General features: G+C 39.5%; 1 non-coding gene across 1 annotated transcript; it reads left to right on the top strand.

Moving 5' to 3' along the window:
* The first annotated feature begins 5087 nt into the window (after positions 1 to 5087).
* TRNAC-ACA (transfer RNA cysteine (anticodon ACA)) lies at positions 5088 to 5160 on the top strand. Its single transcript has one exon. It is a non-coding gene; the product is annotated as a tRNA-Cys (tRNA).
* The last annotated feature ends 2786 nt before the right edge of the window (positions 5161 to 7946 follow it).

A 7946-nucleotide genomic window follows, 5' to 3' on the forward strand; every position in this document is an offset into this window, starting at 1 on the left:
GCAAGAGATGCAGGTTTGATCCCTGGGTCAGGAAGATCCCCTGGAGTAAGAAATGGCAACCCACTCTGGTATTCTTGCCCAGAATGTTCTGTGGACAGAAAAGCCTGTCAGGCTACAGCCTGGAGGTCACAAAGAGTTGAACATGACTGAGTGACTAAGCACACACACGAGAGAGGAAGGGACGTGGTAAAAGTGCCATTGTTAGGAGTCCAGGGTCCTGAGTCACACTGCTTGGATCCATATTCTACGTTTGACTACTTCCTAGCTATGTGACTTTGGGCAAGTTACTTCACTTCTCTGTGATTCTGTTTCTTTACTCTTCCTAGGAGACTGTTGAAAGGGATGCACTGGGTTGGTTTCTGCAGACGTCTAAGGCCAAGCTTTGGAACAGGAAAAGCATTCAGACATCTGATCTTGTTGGTCTTCTCCTTAGGATCCCGTTTTACTTTGGGACTATTTTCTTCTTACTGAAAATGATGTTATATTTGGAATTTATAATTTATGTTGTTATATCTTTCTTATCCATTATTTCAGTTTTTCTTCCTGGCAACCTTTTTTAAAAATACCTTTTTCTTATATATAATTGATGTAAAAAATTGTATATATTTCAAGTGTATAACTTCATAAAATATTATGAATATTTATGAATGTGCATGGCCTTGAATATATCATATGAAATTGATTAACATAAGAATCATCCTCTCTCAAAACTTCCTGATGTTTCTTTGGAATTTCTTGCTACTCCTCGTTACTTCATACCCCAGGCAACCGCAGACTTTTTGTTACTACAGATTTTCTAGAATTTTATGTCAATGGTATCATACAGAATGTACCATTTTGTCCAGCCTCTTTTACTTAGTGTAATGAACTTGAGATTCATCTATGCTGTTGAATGTACCAAAAGATCATTCCTTTTTAACTGCTAAGTAATATTTCATTGATAGATATACCACAATTAGTTTGCACATTTTCCCGCCAATGGACATTTGAATTTTCTCTAGATTGTGGCTATTACAAGTGAAGCTGCTATGAACATTTGTGTTTAGTCTGTCTGGACATATGTTTTCATCTCTCCTGGAAAAACACCTAATCATAGAATGGGTGGGTCTCTGTAGATGTATAGTTTTTTGAGAAACTGCCAAACTATTTTCCAGAGAGGAAAACATGAGCCTTTGGTTGCTCTGTATCCTCTCCAGCACTTGGCGCAGTCTCTCTCTCTTTACACTGAGTCATTCTAGAGGATGAGTAGTGTTAATATGTCCTTGTGGTTTTAATCTGCTCTTCCCTAATGGTTAATCATGTTGGGCATTTTTTCATGTGAATATTTGCCATCTACATTTATCTTTTGTAAACTGACTATCCACATCTTTTGCCCATTAAAAAAATAATTTGAGTTATTAGTGAGTTGTAAGAATTCTTTATGTATTTTAAAGCCCTTTTTTGATAGGCATTTTGTAAAACACTTTGCCCAGTTTGTGGCTTATATTTTCACTTATGAGTGTCTTTTGAAAAGCACATCTTTTTACTTGGTGAAATGCAGCTTGATTTTATATTTTCTTTATGCGTTGTGGCTTCTGTGTCTTATTTAAGAACTCTGCCAAATCCACAGTCACTGTGATTTTCTCCTATGCTTTCTTCTTGAAGCTCTATAGTTTTATCTCTTACGTGTAGATTACACGTACATTTAGATTTATTATCTATTTCCTCTCAGTTTTAGCATGTGCTTTGAGGTAAACATCAGGGCTCATCTTCTTGCATATGGCTATCCAACTGTTTTGGCATCATGGATTGTAAAATTATCCTTTCCTCCTTGAGTTACCTTGTCACTTTGGCAAGAATCAGTTGTTGGTCCTGACAGAAGGTATGTAGCAGCTATACGAGATGCTAAAAAGGAAATGATAGGGGATGGAGAATGTCGGTATGGAAGTACCACTGAAAAATGAGTTCACCAAGTATTTTTCTGCTATTAATTTCTAATTTAATTCCATCATGATTAGAGAACATACTTTATATAGGATGAATCCTTTTAAATTTATTAGGACTTAGCTGGGCCAACTTAGGTGATAGAGTTATTCAGCTCTTCTATGTTCTCAGTGATTTTTGTTCTACTTGTTCCAGCAAGACTGAGAGGGGGTGTTCTGGTCTGTCACTAATTATGCCTTTGTTTATTTCTCCTTTTAATTCTATCAGTTTTACTTCATGTATTTAAAAATTTTATTAATAGAAGCCTAAATCTTTAGGATTGTTATTTCCTCCTGATGAATGACCACTTTATCATTTTGAAATCATTCTTCTTATCCTTGGTAATATTCTTCTCTCTGATATCTACTTTATCTGATATTAAGGTAATTATGCTAGCTTTCTTTTGCTTAGTTTAAGGATGATCTTTTCCTATCCTTTTTATAAAAATGAATGGTGTATGTAGGGAATAATAGTTGGGTTTTGTTTTCTTAAATCCAATCTGACAACCTGTTCCTTTTAATTGGAGTGTTTAGACTATTTACATTTAATGCAATTATTTATATTATTGGCTTTAAATCTACCATCTTACTATTTGCTTTATAAATTGTCTCATTTGTTCTTTATCCTTCCTTTCCCTTTTCTGTTGTATCTATTTTATTACTATTTTTACGGTGCTTTTATAAGTTTTGTGTTGGCTCATTTGTTACATTTCTGTTTTGTTTTTTAGCGATGCTTTAGGACTGATGGTTTACATTTGTAACTTACCCCAGTCTATCCTCAAGTTATGCCACTTCACATACAGGGTAGGACTCAACCCCTCTGGGCCTTTGTACTGTTGTTATCATGCAGTCAACTTCCACACATTACAAACCACATAATACACAGCTATTATTGCATTTTGGCTTTAAACTGCTCATTGTGTTTTAAGGGCAGCAAAGATAAGGAAAGAAATCTTATAGTTAACAACATATTTACTGGTGCTCTGTTTTCTTTTGTGTAGATCCAGATTTCCATTTAATACCTTTTCTTCTGCCTGAATGGCTTCCTTTAATATTCCTTGTAGTATTGTTTTCCTCTCTGCTTTTTTGTATGTCCTTTCTCCTAACCTTAAACTTCTTTTTATAGTTCACCTCTCTTTTTAGAGGTATTTTCACTGGATATAAAAATGTATTTGTGTTTTCTTTTCTTTTAGTTCTTTAAAGATTTTGCTCCACTTATTTCTGGCTTGTATTGTTTCCAATGAGAAATCTGCGGTTATTGTTCTTATTGTTTCTCTCTATATAATGTATTTTTTAAAAAATAGATTATTTTTTTAAGATTTTCCGTTTATCACTTGCTTTAAGCAATTTGGTTATGATGTGCCTTGCTGAAGTTTTCTTGATGTTTCTTATACTTGGGATTCATTGCGCTTCCTGACTCTGCTGGTTAAAGTTTTCATCAAATTAGAAGGTTTTTTAGCTATTATTGTAGTTCTTCTACTGTCTGTTTTATTCCCCGTCTGTCCTCTCCTTCAATCACACCTTTATTCACGTATTAGAATTTGTACTACAGCTCACTAATGCTTTGTTAACTTTTTTTTCTCCTAGTCTTTTTGTTTTTCCTCTGTTTCACTTTTCATAGTTTTGCTATTATGTCTTCAGGTTCCCTAATATTTTGTCCTGAAGTTTCTAATCTGCTGTTAATTCCACACAATGTTTTAATTTTAAAATCTGAGACATTGTAGTTTTCATTTCTAGAAGCTTGATTTAGGAGCTTTTGCCCCCACATCTTCCAGATCTTGATCTAGTATGCCCAATCATTACTCTGCTTTCTTGGATGTATTCATAGTTATTTTAGGATACTTGCCTCTTAATGATCTGTGCCATTTCTTGTTCTATTTTCACTGATTGATTTTTCTCATCTTTGATTGTATTTTCCTTTTTCTTTACATTCCTGGTAATGTTTTATGCCATCTATTATGATTTTTATTTTATTGTGTGCAAGATATTTTTATATTTGACGTATTCTTGAGCTTTTTTCTGTGACGTAGTTAAGTGACTTGGAAACTATTTGTTCCTTTTGGTGCTTGTGTTTAATCTTTTAGATGGTATCAGGGAGGCCTTTACTCTAGAGCTAATTTTACCCACTCCCGAGGCAATAAATACCCTTCTGCACATTCTACCTAAAGTCCTTTGAACTATAAGATTTTTCTACTCTGGTTGATAAGAACTCCAACTATTCCTGGCCCATTTAAATTCTAAGGATTTTTTCCCTCTCATGCCTTAGTGGAGGGTGGTTTCCAAAGATGCATGTGCTGAGCAGACCTCAGGTGAAGATTCCAGAGGGACTGTCTGCAGATCTTTGTGTGCATTCTCTCCTTGCTAGTGTTCCGCCCTGTATACTCCAGTCTCATTGTACACCCGAACTCCCAACTCCATTCTCCAGCCCATGGCCCCTGCCAAGTTTTACCTGGACTCCACTTCCCTGCACAACTCTCTGGAAATGGCCTCTAGGCAATAATCTGTGCAATTGTAAGGAACCTCTCGTTTTTTTTTTCACTTTTTCAGGGATTGCACTGCCTAATGTCCAATATCTGAAAATTGTTGTTTCTCAAGCTTTATCTGGATTTTTAGGGAAGGCTAAACCTTATCCCTATTTCTACTGCTTTGTAAGAAACAGAAGTCTTCTTATAAAATTTAAAGGTAGTTTTTTTCCCCCTCCTCTTTAACTGACCAAGAAACTCAGGCTCAGAGGAGTTATGACACTTTCCCAAGGTCACACAGCTGGACTGTGGAAGCGCTGGGTCTGTAAATCAGATCCCCTGCCTTGGAAGCTTACCTAATGTGCCACACCACAGCCCCATGCTGATAACCCTCAATAAATTGACTAGGGGTGGGCATGAAGAACCCAAGTTCAGCTATTAGAATTGCTGTCTCTTGAATCTCCATTTGTGTCAAAGATTCCCCAACCAATGCATCCTCCTGAAAATTTAGGGAATGTTATGGACTCTCTTCCCATACAATACAATTTTAGGAAATTTTTGACCTTGTTGTGACAGAGATGGCAGGTAATCTAGTCACTATCTACTCTCCTTCTTTCTTTCCAAGAACACTCTAATCTTTTAGGGTACATTTAGCAGTGTGACTTCCCTGGTGGCTCAGATGGTAAAGCGTCTGCCTACAATGCAGGAGACCCAGGTTCAATCCCTGGGTCAGGAAGATCTCCTGGAGAAGGAAATGGCAACTCATTCCAGTATTCTTGGCTGGAAAATCCCACGGACGGAGGAGCCTGGTAGGCTACATACAGTCCGTGGGGTCACAAAGAGTCAGACACGACTGAGCAACTTCATTCACTTAGCAGTGTACTAACTCAGATACACATACAATTTCCCAGTCTCTCATGAAGTTTGCAGTGACCAGTGGAAGGTATGGGGAAAACTTCCCAGGAAAGGTCTTACACTTTTGCCCCTTGCATTTATCCCTTTTTCCTGATCAGAAAGACACCCTGAGGGTCAGTGTGGAGGAGAATACTCCCTGTTACCATGAGGACAAGAACCCTCATGTTGGAGTCCATAGTGGAGGAGGCATGCACCCTGAGTCCCAGATCCTGGACCTGCTCGTTCAGGAATTCTCATGTGAGAGAAAAACAAGTCCGTATTTGACTTGACCCCTGTCAGGTGTCTATGTCTCACTGAATTCCTTAAGGAGAAAAGAGACTTTGTCTCCTTCATCTTTTGACTATAATTTTCATGATGACAAGAGCAGGGCTGGAACGTGGTGGGAATATTGTAAATGAAAATGACAGATGCTGTCTGAAAGTATAATAAGACCCAACGTTATCACCCATTAAAATACAAAGAAGCTGATGAGATTAGTCCACGAAGAGGGCAAAGTCTTGCAGAAACAGGATTCAGAGAAGTTAGACATGACCTCAAGTAGTGAGCTGCCACTGAGGCTACAGATCCGCCTCTGGCTCTACCAAGGGCTTGGGCAAATCACTCCTCTTCTCTGAACCCGTGTTTCCTTCAGAATAGAGGGACTAAAGTCCTTCTCAGCTCAGACCTTCTCCTTGGCTTTGACATGATGAATCCAGTGATTATTACAAACCTACTCTCTTCCTGTAAAGGTCCATAGACATTTTAAGACACCCCCTCTTGAGCAAGGGGGATGTAGACTCAGCCTGTAGATCAGTCTGTCCCATTGCTGGTTAGGAACCACTTCTTGTGGGAGTTTGGACAGCAGGCTTTCCTTGAAGGAAAGGGTGTGGTCCGTTTTGGGGCACAGAGACACCCCAGGTCAGGCAACCAGGAGATCTGCTTGGTCAAGGACCATTCAGCCACTCAGTGGAGGGACAGCAAAGCCAGACAGCGAGGAGTAAGTCAGATGGACCAGCACAGCCTCGAGGGCTATCTCTAAGCCTCAGTGTCCTCCACTGCGGCACATGGATCATGGCAGCAGCTTCCTGAAAGGAATTAGGATCATTAAAGGAGATAAGAAGAATTTAAGTTGTCCATGACGCCAAGCTCCAAATGCAGACTATTATACTATAAGTGAAAAGTGAAAGTCTCTCAGTCATGTCTGACTCTTTGTGACCCCATGGACTATACAGTCCATAGAATTCTCCAGGCTAGAATACTGGAGTGGGTAGCCTTTCCCTTCTCCAGGGGATCTTCCCAACCTAGGGATCAAACCCAGATCTTCCGCCTTGCAGGCGGATTCTTTACCAGCTGAGCCACAAGGGAATACTATAGGTCCTCCGCAGTGTGCTGGGGGATGTGGATGGAGTAGGGGGACTGAATTGACCCATCTTGCCAAACACCTCTGCAGCATACTTGTGCTTGACACCCAGTCATCTTTAAAACTTTCAAAGTATATCAGGAAGATTTTTCCATTTTATCCCATTTCATATTGCTCTTTACCTCTGCCAACTAGGATTTATTGTTTCCATTCTCATCTTTTATGAGGTGAGGGTAGTATCTGGGAGAGGTAAAGTATCTTGCCCAAGGTCATGTGCTGGTCAGTTGCAGGGCCAGGTCCGGGTGAGGATGTGGTCTTCACCTTTAGGGATTTATCCTGTGTCTATTTCACAAGAGAAGAGGGACTCAAAAGATAAGCTGCCTGCATGAGAACATGCTACTTTGTAATGAACAACATGTGAAAGTTCTGGGATGCACATTGGAGAAGTCTGGGAAGCCTCAGTGTGGAAAGAGGCAGGGAGGAGGAAGAGGAGGAAGCCATTCTAGGCAGAAGGGTATTCCTAGTAAAGTCACAGAGGTGGAATTTAGCCCGGGGTGTTAAGGAGCTATAGCAAGAGATGAGACTGGTTAGGCAAGAAGCACCCAGATTTTGGAGGTCCTGGAGGATACACTAAGGAGCTGTCAAGAGTTTGGTTTAGTCTCTTAGCCCTTAGTGGGAGATGCTGGAGACTTCTGAGCATAATAACATTGTGATAAGAACATATGGCTTGTAGAAAATCACCAGGCAGTGTGTGCAGGATGGAACACATGGGGAATGTGGTTGGTGGGATTCTGGAGGAGGAATGAGCAAACAAAAGAAGCAAGTCAAACTGAAGTGATGGAACAGGGATGAGGAAGTGAGGAGGGGTGGGAAAAGGAGTTCCTGATGGTTGAAAACATCAGGGAGACTTTGATCTGACAAGTCCTATTTGCTTCTTTTGTTATCAGACATTGGAGAAATTTCTTCAGCGTCTAAAGATTAGGGCAGCAAGTGGTAGAAGGAACAACGTTGTGTGGTGCCTAAGAGAGGTCTGGGAAGTGGGGCGGGTTATCTGTTGGAAGCTGATTCTACAGGTTATTAGCCATGTGATCTTGATAAATCTCTGGGACCTTCAGTATCCTTATCTATAAACTAGAAGGCATAAAAAGATATAGTTCTTATGTCATAGGATTGATGTAGGGACTGAAAAAAGAGAAAGCAAAGTACTTAACACAATACCAGAACATAGCGGTAATAATAAGTGCTTGATGATGGTGATTATTGTTATCA

The sequence above is a fragment of the Bos mutus genome, chromosome 6 (assembly GCF_027580195.1).
Source record: "Bos mutus isolate GX-2022 chromosome 6, NWIPB_WYAK_1.1, whole genome shotgun sequence".
Taxonomy (NCBI): domain Eukaryota; kingdom Metazoa; phylum Chordata; class Mammalia; order Artiodactyla; family Bovidae; genus Bos; species Bos mutus.